Here is a 19,913-nt window from a genome sequence, read left to right on the forward strand (position 1 = left end):
TAAGAGAGAGCGCAGAAGCATAATAGCACTGGGAGACAGAGTTTGAGGAAAACAGAGGTAACACTGGGAGGAAGGCAAACAATTTGTCACCTGGAGTCATCCTCCTGGATCCAAACTTTCCGCTGCAGGTATGACTCCCACGGTACTGTGCCAGCTGATGGACTAGGCAGCCCCTGAAAATAGGGACCTTGTCTCCCAGGTCATAGTTACAGCAGGCTTCCTTCTACCTGCACAAGTACACTTATCTCACGGACAGTGGTCCTGCTCCACTCCCAGCTGGATGGCTCTTCCCTGGCATCAACAATGCTTAGAATCTCCTGTCGCTCATCTTTCCATGGCGGTGTGTGCGGAGTGGACTCCTGACTCTGCACTTGGTACTAAACCCAGCACTAGGGAAAACAAATCTGTTAGTATCTCAGTCTGCAGCATTGCATAGGTTCTTCTTCTGCAGATCTACACACCTCAGGGCTCCCGCCTCAGCCTCTCCCATTACAGCTTAATGATGACCATAACCAAAAAGCTGCCCACTGCACCTCCACATCCAAGATACTCCACTGCCTGCACAGGAGACTTGTGCCTTTGCCTCTGTCTGAATCCCACAGAGCACCGTGTCTAATGAGTTTTAGAAACCTCCAGAGCCTCTGGAACAAAACTCTGAGCCAGTATATGGCATGAGGATTCCAAGCACTGACCGCTTATCACAGCCAGTTAGCGGGAGGCAGAAATCTTGAGGACCATTCTATGTCTGCTTAGAAGGATGTCCAGGCTCCTCAGGTCCACTGCCTGCCACTTTCTCCTTCAGCTGCTGCTTCTGGACAATTGAAGAGAGACAGTCAACATCCACAGTCACCCCTCCACTCTAGCACCTACTCGATGCGATTTCCGTCCCCTCCACTTGTTCATAGCTCCCGAGACCTAGCCTGAGGATGCACACATAGCACTCCTGCCCGTGCCCTATGAAGGGAGACAGCCGAGAGAGAGAGAGAGAGAGGGAGTGAGTGTTGGCCAACACAGTAGAGAGCAGTAGAGTAGAGTAGAGAGAGAAGACAGAGAAACAGAGGAGGAAGGCAAGCAACTCACCACCTGGAGTCATCCTCATGGATCTAACCTTCTCCTGCGAGGACACACGATCCTGGCCAGAGAAATCACTGCTCTCAGCCCCTGAAAATGGGGACTGTGTCTCCCTAAAAACCACAGCTAGTCAGGAACCTTTTCTTACAAGCCCACTCCACCTAACGGGGTGTCTCACTGTAGCCAGGTGGGCCGTGAGCAGAACCTCAGCAGCAGATACTTATCTCAGTGATAGTAGCAGCTGTTCCGCTCCCAGATGGACGGCTCGCCTGGCACCAACAACGCGCAGTCTCGTCACTCTCACTCCATAAGGGCAGTAGACTTTGACATGTGACGCTTTTTTGCTTGGTACTAAAACCAGGGGATAAAACAAGTAAGCTACTGTCTCAGTCAGAAATGTCTCTTAGGCTCTTACTTTTCCCCTCTCACGCACTGCGGGTTCCGCCTCTACCCATTACACCTTTAGGACTAAAGTACAAAGCACCTCTTACAACAACACCCAACAGAGTCACTCTGCACAGCAGACTCTGGCCCCTCCTCACCCCTTAATCCCACAGAGCCCTGTACCCAACAAGAAACCACACGTCAGTGAAGAATACTACAGTGAGTACAGATGACTGAGTTCAAAGCACTGAGCCCTTACCACAGCCAGTTATGCAGAAGGCAGAAACCTGAGGACTATTCTTGTTTCTCCTTCTTAGAAGGATGTCCAGGCTGCTCAGGTCCACTTCTGACATTCTCATCCGGCTGGGGCTCCTGGACGATTCCTCTGCAAACTAATAAAGCCAAGCAAGAACTGTCACTACACAGAGCTCTATGAATGCCCTCATCCCTGCCTCCCTCTCCCATCTCATCTACATCAGCCCGACTAGATGAACAGAGACTGAGTCAACACTGACAGTCACCGCTCCACTCTAGCGCCCACTACCCTGCATGATTTTTCATCCTCCTACTTCTTCATAGCTCCTGAGACCTAGCCTGTGGAGATGCACACCCAGCACTCCTGCTCGTGCCGTGTCCTGCGAAGGAGACAGCACAAGGAGAGGCAAGGGCAGAGACAGAGAGTGTTGGCAACACACTAGAGAAGAGAGTAAGAGAAACACAGAGAAAGGCAAGAAACTGATATGGGCCGTGGAGCAGAACCTCAGCAAAACAGACACTTATCTCACTGACAGTGGCGTCTGCTCGACTTCACATTGACGGCTGTTGCCTGGCATGAACAATGCTCACAGGCTCGCTGCTCACTCACTTTACATCGCATGACGGCAGTAGACTCTGATGTGTGACTGCTGGGTTTAGTACCAAGGAAGAAGTAAAAGGAAGAAAAAATAAAATTACCATCTCCGTCTGCAATATCACGTAGTCTCTTCATTTCACATCTCCCGTATCCCACAGTTCCGCCAACCCATCTCCCATTACTACTTTACAGCTGCAACTAGAAGGGACCCATTTTAACTGCACCCAGAATAGTCACTTTGCTCAGAAGACTCTTGTCCCTTCCCAGCCTTAATCCCAAAGAGTCTCAGACTCCAACGAGGAAGCACACGACCTATGGAAGGAAACAAGAGTGAGTACAGATAAGGAATTGAAAACACTGACTTCTTACTCATAGCCAGTTATCCAGAATGCAGAAAGCTGAGGACTCTTCATGTCTCCTTAGAAGGAAGGATGTCCAGGCAGTTCAGGTCCACTTCTGCCAGCTTCTTCTCCAGCTGAGACTCCTGGACAATTCATCTGCAAACTAATAGAGGCAAGCAAGAACTATCACTACACCAGTGGTTCTCAACCTTTGTACTGATGGTCCCTTTTACATAGCAAGCTTCTGAGTGTGACCCTCCCCTTATAAAGTAAAAACACTTTTTGTATATTCAACACCATTATAATTGCTGGATGCAAAGTGATGTTTAGGATGGAGGATGACATTTCACAACCCCCCAAATAACAACCTTATGCCCCTGACAGGACCTAAATCCCAGTTTGAGAACTCCTGCACTACATAGAGCCCAATTAAGGCCCTCTTCCCTGCCGCTTCGATCTGTCTTAGCCCCACAACACCAACAGTCATCGCTCCAGTCTCGCACCGACTGCCCCGCATGATTTTCATCCTCCTACTTCTTTATGGCTCCCAAGACACAACCTGTGGGGGTGCACACCTAGCTCGCCTGCCAATATCCTAAGAAGGAGACAGCACAAGGAAAAGCAAGGACAGATTGAGAAAGAGGTTGGCCAACACACTAGAGAGAAGAGAGAGAGAGAGAGAGAGAGAGAAACACGAGGAAAGGCAAGCAATTCACCACCTGGACTCATTCTCCTAGATGCAACCTTCTGCTGAGTAGGACACACGCTCCTGGCCAGAAAACTGAGCAGCCCCTAAAAATGGGGATCTTCTCTCTCTCTCTCTCTCTCTCTCTCTCAAAACCACAGCTAGTCAGGAACCTTTTCTTACAAACACAGCCTCAGCAACGGGGCATCCCTTTCAGGAGCAAGGTGGGCCGTGAGCAGAGCAATCACCAAAACAGACACTTATCTCATTGACAGTGATGACTGTTCCATTTCCAGTTGGACGGCTTTTTCAAGGCAGCAATAATTCTCCCAGTCCCATCACTCGCCGCTTTCCATCGCATGAGGGCAGTAGACTCTGACTTGTCACTTCTTTCCTTGGTACTAAATCCAGCGGAAAACAAGTCAGTCACCATCTCAATTGGCAATGTTGGGTAGCTTCTTTTGCCTCTCCCACATGGTGGGTTCTGCCCTGAACCCTCCTCCCATCACGCCTTTATGACTACAAGTAGAAAGCACTTTGCGACGACACCTGAAATAGTCACTCTGCACAGATGACTCTCGTCAGACACACCAAACCTGTGGGGAAAACACGTAGAAATTGTGCTTCTTTTTGCCTTGTAACTTATTGCTTCTTGTAGCTTTTTGCTTCCAGCAAGCACGGACAAGGAGGAGCAAAGGGGACGGCTAGTTGAGGTGCACAGCGGGCCCACCACAGTCCCAGACTGCATGCCAGGGGAGATCTAGTCATTGAGTGTTGGGGTTCTTAGGATTGGCTTGTTTTGGCCTTTTCAAATGGGTTTATCTTGATTTTTGGCTTATTGTCAAAGTTGGGGTGTTCATTTCCCCAGTGAAAGTTAGCAATTGTGACTCTGGTCCCTTCCCAGCCTTAATCCCAAAGAGCCCCACACCCAACAAGGAAGCAAACAAAGTGTGAAGAAAATCACAGCAAGTACAGATGAGGAATTCCAAGCACTGACCACTTACCCACAGCCAGTTATGCACGAGGCAGAAAGCCGAGGACTGTTCATGTCTCCTTAGAAGAATGTCCAGGCTCCTCAGGCCCACGTCTGCCAATTTCTCCTCCGGCTGCTGTTCCTGGACAATTCCTCTACAAGTGCAGCAAATAAGCCAAGCAAGAGCCCTCACTACAAAAATTCAATTGGTGCGTGAAATCTTGCCTCATCCCTGCCTCCCACATCAGCCCTACTAGAGCAGAGACTCAGTCAACACCCACAGTCACCGCTTCACTCTAGCGCCCACTGCCCTGCTCATTTCGGTCCCCTACTTGTTCATAGCTCACTAGACCTAGCCTGTGGGGATGCACACCTAACACACCTGCCTGTGTCCTACGAAGGAAGACAGCATAAGAAGAGGCAAGGAGAGAGAGTGAGAGACAGACAGACAGAGTGTGTGTTGGCCAACACATTAGAGAAGAGAGAGAGAAAAACGTGGGAGGGAGTTAAGAAACTCACCAGCTGGAGTCATCCCCCTGGATCTAATATGCTGCGGAGGACACACTGGTCCTAGCCAGAGACGTGAGCAGCCCCTGAAAATGGGGACATCGTCTCCCTTGTAACCACAACTAGTCAGGAACCTTTTCTTACAAACCCAGCCCCAGCTAACGGGGCATCCCTACCAGGAGCAAGATGGGCCTTGAGCAGAGCGATCACCAAAGAAGACACTTCTCATTGAGAGTGGTGGCAGTTCCGCTCCCAGATGGACGCCTTCTGCGACGCATCAACAACGCTTGCAGACTCATCGCTCTTGCTCTCTTTCCATTGCACGAGGGCAGTAGACTCTGGCCTGTGACTTCTTTTCACTTGCTACTAAACCCAGCACAAGGGGGGAAAACAAATCAGTTACCCTTTCAGTCAGCAACTTTGGGTAGGCTCTTATTTTCCCCTCCCACACACAGTGGGGCTCCGCCCTCAACCCTATTCCCATTACACCGGTAGGACCAGGGCCGGCTCCAGAGCCCAGCGCGCCAAGCAGGCGCGTGGGGCGGCGTTGTCAGGGCAGGGCGGCATTTGGCTCCGGCGGACCTTCCGCAGTCATGCCTGAGGGAGGTCCACCGGAGCCCGGGACGAGCGGACCTGCCGCAGGCATGACTGCGGCGGGTCCCCTCTTCCCGCGGCTCCGCTTGAGCTCCCGCAGGCATGACTGCGGATGCTCCACCGGAGCCGCGGGACCACCACACCCGCCGCAGACACTTCTGCCCCGGCCGCGGGACCGGGGAAGGGCGGCGCAGCGCAGCGCCCTGCTTGGGGCGCCGTATTTTATAGATCCACCCCTGGGTAGGACTGCAAGTAGAAAGCACCCCTTGCAACGACACCCGAAATAGTCACTTTGCACAGCAGACTCTGGTCACACACACCAAATCTCAAGGGGGAAAATAAAACATACAAATCGGGCTTGGTTTTGGCCTGTAGCTTATTGCTCGTTGTAGCTTGCTACTTCCGGCAAGCAGGGGCAAAGGCGGGAGAGAGAGTCAGGGGTGCACAGCGGACCCACCACAGTCCCAGACTGCACGCCAGGAGAGATCTAGTCATTGAGTGCTGGGGTTCTTAGGAATTGGCTTGTTTTGGCCTTATCTGAAATAGGATTAGCATGATTTTTGGAATATTGTGAATTCAGGGTTCTTATCTACCCAGTGAAAGTTGGCAAGTATGACTCCGGTCTCTTCCCCAGCCTTAATCCCACAGTGCCCCATACCAAACAAGGAAGGAAATGGCCTATGAAGAAAATTACAGTGAGTACAAAAATTCCAAGCACTCACTGCTTACTCACAGCCAGTTAGGCAGAAGGCAGAAACCTGAGGACTGTTGAGGTCTCCTCAGAAGGATGTCCAGGCTGCTCACATCCACTTCTGCATATTCTCGTTCGGTGAGGGCTCCTGGATGATTCCTCTGCAAACTAATGAAGTCAAGTAAGTACCATCACTACACACAGCACTACTGGTGCATTTAATCTTGCCCTCATCCCTGCTTCCCTCTCCCATCCCATCTACATCCGCTCGATGAACAGAGACTGAGTCAACATCCACAGACACCGCTCCACTCTAGCGCCCAATACCCTGAATGATTTTCATCTCCTCCTATTTGTTCATAGCTCCCGAGATCTAGCCTGTGGGGATGCACACCTAGCACTCCTATCCGTGTCCTATGAAGGGAGACAACACAAGAAGAAGCAAGGACAGAGACAGAGTGAGACAGAGAGAGTGTGTGTTGGCCAACACATTAGAGGAGAGAGAGAGAGAAAAACATGTGAGGGAGTCAAGAAACTCAAGAGCTGGAGTCTTCCCCTGATCCAACCTTCTGCTGCAGAGGACACACCCCTCCTGGCCAGAGAAATTACCAGCCCCTGAAAATGGGGACCTTGTCTCCTACATAACCACTAGTTAGGAACCTTTTCTTACAAACCCAGACCTTGCTAATGGGGTGTCCCTACCAGGAGCTGAGCCGTGAGCAGAGCAATCACCAAACCAGACACTTATCTCAGTGACAGTGGCCTCTGCTCGGCTCTTGCCTGGCATGAACAATGCTCACAGGCTCGCTGCTCTCACTCACTGTCCATCACATGAGGGCAGTAGACTCCGACGTGTGACTTCTTTTTCCTTGGTACTAAACCCAGCAGAGGGGAGAAAAGCAAAAAAAGAAAACAGCATCTCCGTCTGCAATGTCGCGTAGTCTCTTCATTTCACAGCTCCTGTATCCCACGGTTCTGCCCTCAACCCATCTCCCATCACTACTTTACACCTGCAACTAGAAGGGACCCATTGTAACTGCACCCAAAATAGTCACTTTGCTCAGGAGACTCTTGGCCCTTCCCCCACCTTAATGCCAAAGAGCCTCATGCCCAACGAGGAAGCACATGGCATGTGAAGAAAAGTACAGCAAGAACAGATGAGGAATTCAAAGCACCGACAGCTAACTCACAGCCAGTTATGTGGGAAGCAGAAAGCCAAGGACTGTTCGTGTCTGCTCAGAAAGATGTTCAGTTTCCTCATGTCCACATCTGCCAACCTCTCCTCTGGCTACGGCTCCTGGGAAATTCCTCTGGAAATGGATCTGCAAAAGCCAAGCATGAACCATCACTACACACATCTCTATTGATGCTTGAAATCTTGCCCTCATCCCTGCCTCCCTCTTCCAGCCCATCTACATCTGCCCCACTTGATGAACAGAGACCAAGTTAACACTGGCAGTCACCCCTCCACTCCCGCGCCCGCTACCTTGCACAATTTTCGTCCCCTCCTACTTCATCATGGCTCCCGAGACCTACCCTGTGGGGGTGCACACCAAGCATACGTGCTCGTGTCGTACGAAGGGAGACAGCACAAGGAAAACCAAGGACAGAAAGAGAAAGGGTGTGTGTTGGCCAACGTACTGGAGAAGGGAGAGAGAAAAAAAACACAGGAGGAAGGCAAGCAACTCGCCACCTGGAATCAACCTCCTGGATCCAACTTTTTCTGCAGAGGACACAGCTCTTGTGAACAAAGAAATGAGCAGCCCCTGAAAATGGGGACCTTGTCTCCTTCAGAACCACACCTAGTCAGGAATATTTTGTTACAAACCCAGTCCCAGCTAATGGGACATTTGTATCTGGATTCAGGTGGGCAGTGAGCAGAGCAATCACCAAAACAGATACTTATCTCATTGACAGTGGCGGCTGCTCCGCTCCCAGCTGGACGGCTCTTGCCTGGCATCCAAAATGCTTGCAATCTCCGCCTCACTCGCTTTCCGTAATGTGAGGTGAGCCGACGCTGACCCTCCACTTCTTTTCTCTTGGTCCTGAACCCAGCACAAGGGGGTGGAGGAGAAACAAACGAGTTAGCATCTCAGTTGGCAACACCACATAAGTTCTTTTCCCATTTACCGCACCCCAGACCTCCACCCATAACCCTTCTTCCGTTACACCTTCAGGATCACCACTAGAAAGCAGCCTGTTGCTCCGCCCTCAACTCTTTCCATCACACCTTTAGCACTACAGCGAAAAATGAGCCTGTTGCACCTACACTTAAAATAGTCACGTACCCAACGAGGAAGCACATGGCCTTATGACAGCAAGTACAGAGAAGGAATTCAAAGTACAGACCACGTACTCACAGCCAGTTATGCAGGAGACAGAAAGCTGAGGACTGTTCGTGTCTGCTTAAAAGGATGTCCAAGCTGCTCAGGTCCACTTCTGCCTCTTCCTCCTCCAGCTAGGGCTCCTGGACAATTCCTCTGCAAGAGCAGCTGCAAATACCAAGCATGAGCAATCACTACACAAAGCTCTGTTGATGCTTGAAATCTTGCCCTCATTCCTGCCTCCCTCTTCCATTCCGTCTGCATCGGCCCCACCTGATGAACAGAGACCGAGTTAATAGCGACAATCACCGCTCCACTCTCAAACCCACTGCCCTGCATTATTTTCATCCCCTCCTACTTCGCCAGGCTTACCGAAACCTGGCCTCTGGGGACGCACAGCTAGCTCACCTGCCTGTGTGCCATGAAGGGAGACAGCAGAAGGAGAGGCAAGGACAGAGAGAGAGAGTGTTGGCCAACACTAGAGAAGAGAGAGAGATTAACACGGGAGGAAGGCAAGCAACTCGCCACCTGGAATCATGCTCCTGGATCCAAGCTTTTCTGCAGAGGACACACCGCTTGTGAACAGAGAAATGAGCTGATGCTGAAAATGGGGACCTTGTCTCCCACATATCCACAGCTCGTCAGGAACATTTTGTTACACACCCAGCCGTAGCTAACTAGGCATCCGTACCTGAAGCCAAGTGGGAAGTGAGCAGAGCCCTCACCTAACAAGACACTTATCTCACTGACAGTGATGACTGCTCGGCTCCAAGCTGGACGGCTCTTGCCTGGCATCAGTAATGTTTGCTGTCTCTCCGCTCTTACTTGCTTTCCATCGCACGAGGGGAGCGGACTCTGACCCTCCACTTCTTTTCCCTTGGTACTAAACCCAGCACAAGGGGGGAAAACAAATCAGTTACCATCTCAGTCAGCAACACGCATAGTTTCTTCTTCTCGCATCTACCGCACCCCAGGGCTCCATCCTCAACCCTCCTCCAATTACAGCTTTAGCACAAACTGAAGCGACTACAGATGAGGGATTCCAAACACCGACTGCTTAATTAGAGTCACATGCTTAACAGCCTCACCTGACTCTTAGCAGGTTAATTGGAGTCAGGTGTTCTCATTAGCCTGGAGCAGCCCCTGCTCTGGTCACTCAGGGAACAGAAAACTACTTATCCAGAGGCAGGTTTATCTCCCTTCTACTACTCTGCTGTTCCCTGGCCTGGGTCTATCACAGCAGATACTGGATAGAGAGAGATTTCACAAAAACACACACCTGCTCCTCGAATATCACGAGAGCACTTCTTAGCTCCACTGCCAAGTGAAAAACATCTAGATTGTGCAGGTCTGGTTCCTCCAGATGCTTCTCCTCTGTCTGGGGCGGCTCCATTGGCCTTGAGCGGGCCTCTGCAAGAACAGCAAACCACCTATGGAAGAGCCATCACTGTCCAACATGCTACCGTGCTAGATATTTTACAATATCTGTCTCCACTCACACCCACGACCCCACATAATTTTCATCCCCTCCTACTTCTTCCTGGCTCCCGAGACCTAGCCTGTGGGGATCCACACCTACCCGTGTCCTATAAAGGAGAAAGCACAGGAGAGGCAAGGGCACAGACAGAGAGAAAGAGTGTGTGTGTTGGCCAACACAGTACAGAAAAGGGAGAGAAAGAGAAACGCAGGAGGAAGGGAAGGAACTCGCCAGCTCGAGGCATCCCCCTGGATCCAACCTTCTCTTGCAGAGGACACACCGCTTGTGGATGGAAAAATGAGCAGCCCCTGAAAACGGGGACCTTGTCTCCTCAGATCCACAGCTAGTCAGGAACCTTTTCTACAAACCCAGCCCCAGCTAACAGGGTGTCTCTACCTGAGTCAGATCGGCCGTGAGCAGAACCTCAGCAAAACAGACACTTATCTCAGTGACAGTAGCATCTCCTCAGCTCCCAGATGGACGGCTCTTGCCTGGCCTGAACAATGCTCACAGGCTCGCTGCTCTCACTCACTTGCCATGGCACGAGGGCAGTAGACTCTGACGTGTGACTTCTTTTTCCTTGGTACTAAACCCAGCAGAGGGGAGAAAAAGAAAAAAATAATAGCATCTCGGTCTGCAATGTCGCGTAGTCTCTTCATTTCACATCTTCTGTATCCCACAGCTCTGCCCTCAAACCATCTCCCGTTACTACTTTACACCTGCAACTAGAAGGGACCCATTGTAACTGCACCCAAAATGGTCACTTTGCTCAGGAGACTCCTGTCCCTTCCCCAGCCTTAGTACCACTGTGCCCGGTACCCAACAAGGAAGCACATGGCCTGTGAAGAAAACTACAGCAAGTACAGATAAGGAATTGAAAGCACTGACCGCTTACTCACAGGCAGTTGTTCAGAAGGCAGAAAGCTGAGGACTGTTCCTGTCTCCTTAGAAGGATGTCCAGGCTGCTCAGATCCACTTCTGCCAGTTTCTCCTTGGGCTGGGGCTCCTGGACAATTCCTCTGCAAGCGCAGCTGCAAAAGCCAAGCATGAGCCATAACTACACACAGCTCTATTGGTGCTTGAAATCTTGGCCTCATCCCTGCCTCCCTCTTCCATCCCATCTACATCAGCCCCACTCGAACAGAGACCGAGTTAACACCAACAGTCACCACTCCACTTTAGCGCCTACTGCCCAACATGGTTTTCGTCCCCTCCTACTCCTCCAGGGCTTCCAAGACCTAACCTGTGCGGATGCACACCTAGCACACCTGCCCATGTCCTAAGAAGGGAGACAGCATAAGGAAAGGTAAGGATATAGACAGGGTGTGTGTTGGCCAACATACTAGAGAACAGAGAGAGTCAGAGAGAGAGAGAAACACAGGAGGAAGGCAAGCAACTCTCCACCTGCAGCCAGCCATTCTCCTGGATCTAACCTTCTGCTGCAGAGGACACACTGCTCCTGGCCAGAGAACTGAGCAGCCCCTGGAAATGGGGACCTTGTCTCCCTCATAACTACTAGTCGGGAACCTTTTCTTACAAACCCAGCCCCAGCTAATGGAGCATCGCTACCAGAAGCAAGGGGGCCATGAGCAGAGCAATCACCAAAACAGACACTTATCATTGAGAGTAGCAGCTGTTCCCACTCCCAGTTGGACGGCTTTTCCATAGCATCAATAGCTCTCGCGGTCCGATCACTTTCCAACATATGAAGGGAGTAGACTCTGATGCCTGATTTCTTTTCCCTTGGTACTAAAGCCAGCGCAAGGGGAAAAAATAACTTACCATCTAAGCGGGCAACATCGCATTAGCTCTTCTTTCACCTCTCCCACACGGCAGCGCTCAACCCTCTTCCCATGACACCTTTAGCATTTCAGCCAAAAAGCAGCCCTTGCAACAGCATCCGACAGTCACTCTGAACAGCAGACTCTGGCCACTCCCCAGCCTTAATACCACAGAGTCCTGTACCCAACGAGGAAGCACACGGCCTGTGAACAATACTAGAGCAAGTAAAGAGGAGAAATTAAAAGTGTAAGTTTTAAGCAAACAATTTAATACTGTAACCAGTAATGATGATTGTGAAGCTTGGTTGAGGTGGTGCAGTCAGAGGGTGGGATATTTCCCAGGGAATGCCTTACTGCTAAATGATGAACTAGCACTCAGCTGAGCCCTCAAGGGTTAACGCATTGTTGTTAATGTAACCTCACACTCTACAAGGCAGCACGAATGGAGGGAGGGAGGGCAGACAGCATGGCAGAGACACACCCTGTGTGTGTGTGGGGGGGGGAGGGAGAGCGAGAGATGCACATTGCCCCTTCAAGTGCGCTGACACCACTTTAAGGACATTGCCTTTTTAAGTAGGTCAGGAAGTTGAGACAACAGCTGTAGGCAACAGACTCTCTCCACCCTGAGCCCTGTCCTGTCCCCACCCTGCTCTAGATGGAGAAGAGATAAGTGGGGGGCAGGAGTACGGGGAGGGGGACACCATGACATTAGCCCCCCTTTCCCCTCTCCCCTGCACAGCAAGCAGGAGGCTCCGGGGAGCAGCTCCAAGGCAGAGGGCAGGAGCAGCACATGGCAGTGGGGGGGAAGGGACAGCTGAACTGCCGGCAATTGATAGCCTGCTGGGTGGCTGCCGCACAGGGAACTTAGGGGGGCAGGTAGCTGATGGGGGGCTGCCGGTCCACCCTGGTTCCAAGCCCCCACCAGCTAGCTGAAACGGGCTGCTCTTCCTGCAAGGACTGGATAAACCAGGCAGCTGCCAAGCAACGTTATAAGGGAGCATTGTGCAACGTTACACAAGCATGTTCCCTAACTGATCAGCAACGTAACAATGTTAACCGGGGCGACTTTAAGTGAGGAGTTCAGAGCTTTGAATACAGTATCGCTTACTCACAGCCAGTTATGTGCAAGGCAGAAAGCTGAGGACTGTTAATCTCTGCTTAGAAGAATGCCCAAGCTGCTCAGGTCCACGTCTGCCACCTTCTCCTTCGGCTGCTGCTCCTCCATGCTTCCTCTAGAAGCGCAGCTGCAAAAGCCAAGCATGAGACATCACTACATACAGCTCTATTGGTGCGTGAAATCCACTCAATGAATACAGACCGAGTACACACTGACAGTCACCGCTCCACTCTTGCACCCACTGACCAGCATGATTGTCATCCCCTCCTACTTCTTCATGGTTCCTGAGACGTAGCCTGCGGGGATGCACAGCTAGCACCACTGTCCATGTCCTATGAAGGGAAACGGCACAAGGAGAGGCAAGGACAGAGAGAGAGAGAGAGACAGACAGAGACACACAGGGAGAGAGTGTTCGCCAACACATTAGAAGAGAAAGAGAAAAACACAGGAGGAAGGCAAGCAACTCACCACCTGCACTCATCCTCCTGGATCCAACCTTCTGCTGCAGAGAACTCGCCGCTCCTGGCCAGAGAACTGAGCAGCCTCTGAAAATGGGGACCTTGTGCCCTTCAGAATTACAGCTAGTCAAGAACATTTTCTTACAAACCCAGCCCCAGCTAATGTGGCGTCCCTACCAGGAGCAGGGAGGGCCGTGAGCAGAGCAATCACCAAAACAGACACTTATCGCATTGAGAATGGCGGCTGTTCTGCTCCCAGTTGGACGGCTTTTGCGTGGCATCGACAATACTTGCAGTGTCATCGCTCTCCTTCGCTTTTCATCGCATGAGGGCAGTAGATTCTGGCACGTGACTTATTTTCCCTTGGTACTAAACCCAGAACAAGGGGAGAAAACAGATCAGTTACCACCTTAGTTCATAATGTCTTCTAGGCTCTTCCTTTCAACTCTCCCGCATGGCACGGCTCTGCCCTCAACCCTCTTCCCGTTATACCTTTAGTATTGCAACCAAAAGCACCCCTTGCAACGGCACCCGACATAGTCACTCTGCACAGCAGACTCTGGCCCTCCCAGCCTCAATACCATGGAGCTCCATACCCAATGAGGAAGCACACGTGCTGTGAAGAATACTACAGTGAGTACAGATGAGGATTTCAAAGCACTGACCTCTTACTCACAGCCAGTTAAGCGGGAGGCAGGAAGCGGAGGACTATTCATGTCTCCTTAGAAGGATGCCCAGGCTGCTCACATCCACTTCTGCATATTCTCGTCCAGCGAGGGCTCCTGGATGATTCCTCTGGAAACTAATAAAGCCAAGCAAGTACCATCACTACACACAGCACTACTGGTGCATTTAATCTTGCCTCATCCCTGCCTCCTCGCCCCTCCCATCTACCTCCGCGCGACTCGAGGAACTGAGACTGCGGAAACCGCCACCTACACCGCTCCACTCTAGCGCCCACTGCCCCGCATGATTTTCATCTCCTCCTATTTGTTCATAGCTCCCGAGATCTAGCCTGTGGGGATGCACACCTAACACTCCTATCCGTGTCCTATGAAGGAAGACAGCACAAGAAGCAGCAAGGACAGAGACAGAGTGAGAAAGACAGAGTGTGTGTTGGCCAACACATTAGAGGAGAGAGAGAGAGAGAAAAAAAACATGGGAGGGAGTCAAGAAACTCACGAGCTGGAGTCATCCCCCTGGATCCAACCTTCTGCTGCAGAGGACACACCCTCCTGGCCAGAGAAATTACCAGCCCCTGAAAATGGGGACCTTGTCTCCTTCATAACCACTAGTTAGGAACCTTTTCTTACAAACCCAGATCTTGCTAATGGGGTGTCCCTACCAGGAGCTGAGCCGTGAGCAGAGCAATCACCAAACCAGACACTTATCTCAGTGACAGTGGCCTCTGCTCCGCTCCCAGCTGGACGGCTCTTGCCTGCCATGAACAATGCTCACAGGCTCGCTGCTCTCACTCGCTTTCCGTATCATGAGATGAGCCGACGCTGACCCTCCACTTCTTTTCTCTTGGTCCTGAACCCAGCACAAGGGGGTGGAGGAGAAACAAACGAGTTAGCATCTCAGTTGGCAACATCACATAAGTTCTTCTCCCATCTACCGCACCCCAGACCTCCACCCATAACCCTTCTTCCGTTACACCTTCAGGAGCACAACTAGAAAGCAGCCTGTTGCACGTACACTCAAAACAGCCACTCTGCACAGGAGACCTGTGCCTTTCTCTCCTCTTAACCCCACAGAGCCATGTACCCGACCAGGAACAAAACTGGAGCGACAACAGATGAGGAATTCGAAGCACCGACTGCTTACTCACAGCTAGTTATGTGGAAGGCAGAAAGCTGAGGACTGTTAATCTGTGCTTAGAAGGATGTCCAGGCTGCTCAGGTCCGCGTCTGCTAGTTTCTCCTCCTGCTGCTGCTCCCGAAGATTTCTCTGCAAGTGCAGGAAATAAGCCAAGCAAGAGCCATCGCTACACAAAATACAATTGATGCGTGAAATCTTGCCCTCATCCCTGCCTCCCTCTCCCATCCCATCCACATCAGCCCCACTAGAGCAGAGACTCAGTCAACACCCACAGTCACCGCTCCACTCTAGCGCCCACTGCCCTGCATCATTTCGGTCCCCTACTTGTTCATAGCTCACAAGACCTAGCCTGTGGGGATGCACACCTAACACACCTGCCCGTGTCCTACGAAGGGAGACAGCACAAGGAGAGGCAAGGAGAGAGAGAGAGAGAGAGAGACAGTGTGTGTTGGCCAACACATTAGGGGAGAGAGAAAAATGTGGGATGGAGTCAAGAAACTCAACAGCTGGAGTCATCCTCCTCGATCCAACCTTCTGCTGCGTAGGACACACTGTTTGTGGACAGAGAAAAGACCTGCCCCTGAAAATGGGGACCTTGTCTCCCTCGTAACCACAGCAGGTCAGGAATCTTTTCCTACAAACCGAGCCCCAGCTAATGACAAGTCTCAGCCTGGAGGCAGGTGGGCCGTTACCGGAGTCCTCCCCAAACCAGACACTTATCTCACTGATGGTGACGGCTGCTCCACTCCCAGATCGACGGCATCGCCATAGGCTGGCATCGACAACGCTTGTGGTCTCACGGCTCTTGGTGCTTTCCATCTCACAACGGGGGTGGGCTCTTACCCTTCACTTCTTTCTCCGTGGTACTAAGCACAACAGAAGAGGGAAAAACAAAAGTTATCATCGGAATCTGCAGTGTTGTGTAGGTGGTTGTTCTCCCATCACACCTTTATAGCTCCATGGAGTCATGAAGAATCCCCTAGCTACCACCTGAGCTAGAACAAGAGCTGTACCAGGGAAAGAATTGTGCCCAAGCCTGGATGGGGTCCAGTCTGAGGAAAAAACTTACTGAAGCATCTCTGAGGGTGAGATTATCTGTGTTCAGTTTGATTAGACATAGATTTGCGCTTTTTAATTCGCTTGGTGACTCACTTTGTTCTGTCTTACTATTTGGAACCACTTAAATCCTACTTTCCGTATTGATAAAATCACTTTTTACTTATTAATTAACCCAGAGTTAATCTGGAGGGGGGGCAAACAGCTGTGCATCTCTCTCTATCAGTGTTATAGAGGATGAACAATTTATGAGTTTACTCCGTATAAGCTTTATGCAGGGTAAAACAGACTTATTTGTGTTTGTACATCTGAGTGCTAAAGTTGGGCATCTGAGTGCTAAAGACAAGCACACTTCTGTGAGCTGTTTTCAGGTAAACCTGCAGCTTTGGGGCAAGTAATTCAGACCCTGGGTCTATGTTGGAGCAGATGGGAGTATCTGGCTCAGCAAGAGGGTGCTAGAGTCCTGAGCTAGCAGGGAAAGCAGGGGCAGAGGTAGACTTGGCACATCAGTTGGCAGCTCCCAGGGGGGTGTCTGTGATCCAACCCGTCACAGGGGCCGTCACTGCCCAAAGTTCTATTGGTGTGTGAGATGCCGCCCTCCCTCTCCCACCAACCGTACATCAGCCCCACTTGATGAACAGAGTCAGAGTCAACTCCTACAATCACCCCCACCACTACCAATGGAGGATCTAGTACCCATCATGCTTCTCTTCCCCCTCCCAATGCCCCAGTGGGATGCAGGCTCTCCAGCCTCTCCACCATTGCCCATGTTCTATGCAAGGAGAGACAGAAAAAGAGCGCGCACATGTTGGCCAACTATGAGAGCAGAGATCCACATACAGGAAGGAGGCAAACTCAGCACCTCTAGTCACCTTCCTGGCTCTCCACAAAGAGTTATCGCACTTTGGGAAGACTCCATAGCACCTGACAATTCCTTGAGAGGGCACAAAGGATTCCCCTGAGCTTATCGTGCCCCTGTGAGATGCTGAGGTCTTTCCTCAGGGGCCCTCCCCATACTCACAAATTCTCTCCACTGACAAGAGTATTTGCAGCCCTCCCTCAATACTGAACTTCAGCAAGTTTCCATTTGCTCTTACTCTGCAGATCATTGTCCGGCTTCCATCCCTAGGGATGGGCTCCGGGTGGCTGTTCCTTCCTTGGTCTCTGCCACAGGTTGGCCGATCTCTCATCTGACCAATCTCAGTACGACTGAAAAGAGAGAGAGAGAGAGAGAGAGAGAGAGAGAGAGAACACTTGTAAGCTAGGTCACCACTTGTGCATGGAAGAACAACGGAGACACACGTCACTGGCTGCTGCTCCCTCCTTTATTCTTCTTCAGCTTACCCAGGGCCTAAAATACTCACCACTCCTAAGGAGCTACAGCCCTCCAGGAAAGGGACAATCCCAGACCACTGCCAGCCACAGGCAGAGCTGGACCTTCCCCAGGACCCATCCCATGGATGGGAGAAGCATCTCTCTGCTCTCCACGAGGCACCTCATTCTGCAGATACTGGATAGACAAATATCATTTCACAAAAACACGCACCTGCTCCTCCAACATTACAAGAGCGCTCCTCGGCTGCACTGCAAAGCTAAACAGCTAGATTGTGCAGGTCCGCTTCCTGCAGATGCTCCGCTGCCCTCTGCAAGAACAGCAAACCACCTATGGAAAAGCCATCACTGCCAAAAACACTACAGGTGCACAAGACCTTCCAGTACCTGCCTCCACTCTCACACCCACTTCCCTGCATTATTTTCGTCCTCTCCTACTTCGCCATGCTTCCCAAGACCTGGCCTCTGGGGATACACAGCTAACTCACCTACCTGTGTGCAATGAAGTGAAACAGCAGAAAAAGAGGCAAGGACAGACTGACAGAGTGTGTTGGCCAACACTAGAGGAGAGAGAGAGAGAGAAACACGGGAGGAAGGCAAGCAACTCGCCACCTGGAACCTATCTTTTCTGCAGAGGACACATCGCTTGTCAGCAGAGAAATGAGCAGACCCTGAAAATGGGGACCCAGTCTCCCTCATAACCACAGCTAGTCATGAACATTTTGTTACAAACCCAGGCCCAACTAACAAGACGTCCCTACCTGGAGCCAGGTGGGCCGTGAGCAGAGCTCTCACCAGAACAGACACTTATCTCACTGACAGCAGTAGCTGCTCCGCTCCCAGATGCATGCCTAATGCTTGATTTTGACAATGCTCGTGGTCTCGTCACTCTCGCTCACTTTCCATCGCATGAGGACAGTAGACTCTGACCGTGACTTCTTTTTCCTTGGTACTAATCTCAGCAGAGGGAGGGAAACCAAAAAAAATTAGCATCTCCAACTGCAATGTCACGTAGTCTCTTCATTTCACGTCTCCCGTATCCCAGCCCTCAACCCATCTCCCTTTACTACTTTACAATTGCAACTGGAAGGCACCCATTGTAAAGGCACCCATAAAAACATAAGAATGGCCAAACTGGCTCAGACCAAAAGATCCATCCAGCCCAGTATCCTGGCCATTGCCAGGTGCCCCAGAGGGAATTAACCCAACGGGTAATGATCAAGTGATCTCTCTCCTGCCATCCATCTCCACCCTCTGAAAAACAGAGGCTAGGGACATCATTCCTTACCCATCCTGGCTAATAGCCATTAATGGCTCTAACCTCTACGAATTTATCCAGTTCTCTTTTAAACCCTGTTATAGTCCTGGCCTTCACGAGTTCCACAGGTTGACTGTGCGCTGTGTGAAGAAGAACTTCCTTTTATTTATTTTAAACCTGCTGCCCATTAATTTCATTTGGTGGCCCCTAGTTCTTATATTATAGGAAGTAAACTTATTTTTCCTTATTCACTTTTTCCACACCTCTCGTGATTTTATATACCTCTATCATATGCCCCCTTAATCTCCTCTTTTCCAAACTGCAAAGTCCTAACCTCTTTAATCTCTCCTCATATGGGATCCATTCTGAACCCCTAATCATTTTAGTTGCCCTTCTCTGAACCTTTTCTAATGCCAGTATATCTTTTTTGAGATGAGGAGACCACATCTGTACCCAGTATTCAAGATGTGGGAGTACCATGGATTTATACAAGGACAGTAAGATATTCTCTGCCTTATTCTCTATTCCTCTTTTAATGATTCCAAACATCCTGTTTGCTTTTTTGACTGCCGCTGCACACTGCGTGGACATCTTCGGAAAACTATCCACGATGACCCTAAGATCTCTTTCCTGATTAGTTGTAGCTAAATTAGCCCCCCATCATATTTTATGTATAGTTGGGGTTGTTTTTTCCAATGTGCATTACTTCACATTTATCCACATGAAATTTCATTTGCCATTTTGTTGCCCAATCACTTAGTTTATGGGAACTTTTTGAAGTTCTTCACAGTGTTAATTGGATTTAACTATCTTGAGCAATTTAGTATCATCTGCAATCTTTGCCACCTCACCTTTCTCCAGATTATTTATGAATAAATTGAATAGGATTTGTCCTAGCATTGACCCTTGGGGAACACAACTAGTTACCCCTCTCCATTCTGAAAATTTACCATTAATTCCTACCCTTTGTTCCCTTAAGCAGTTCTCAATCCATGAAAGGATCTTCACTCTTTTCCAGTGATAACTTTATTTTCATAAGAGCCTTTGGTGAAGGACCTTATCAAAGGCTTTCTGGAAATCTAAGTACACTTTGTCCCAAAATAGTCACTTTGTTCAGGAGATTCTTGTCCCTTCCCCAGCCTTAATCCCAGAGTCTCATAACAAACGAGGAAGCACACGGCCTGTGAAGA

General features: G+C 50.4%; 2 long non-coding RNA genes across 2 annotated transcripts; both read right to left on the bottom strand.

Moving 5' to 3' along the window:
• Positions 1 to 4,357: 4,357 nt before the first annotated feature.
• On the bottom strand, positions 4,358 to 6,277 carry LOC120402045. Its single transcript, XR_005596926.1, has 3 exons — positions 6,142 to 6,277; positions 4,991 to 5,180; positions 4,358 to 4,462 (listed from the first exon to the last, which is right to left on the bottom strand). It is a non-coding gene; the product is annotated as an uncharacterized LOC120402045 (long non-coding RNA).
• Positions 6,278 to 15,552: 9,275 nt separating this feature from the next.
• Positions 15,553 to 18,030, bottom strand: LOC120401940. The gene is made up of 3 exons (XR_005596855.1): positions 17,680 to 18,030; positions 17,231 to 17,342; positions 15,553 to 15,943 (listed from the first exon to the last, which is right to left on the bottom strand). It is a non-coding gene; the product is annotated as an uncharacterized LOC120401940 (long non-coding RNA).
• Positions 18,031 to 19,913: the final 1,883 nt, after the last annotated feature.

This window comes from Mauremys reevesii, linkage group 3 (genome assembly GCF_016161935.1).
Source record: "Mauremys reevesii isolate NIE-2019 linkage group 3, ASM1616193v1, whole genome shotgun sequence".
NCBI classification, from domain to species: Eukaryota; Metazoa; Chordata; order Testudines; family Geoemydidae; genus Mauremys; species Mauremys reevesii.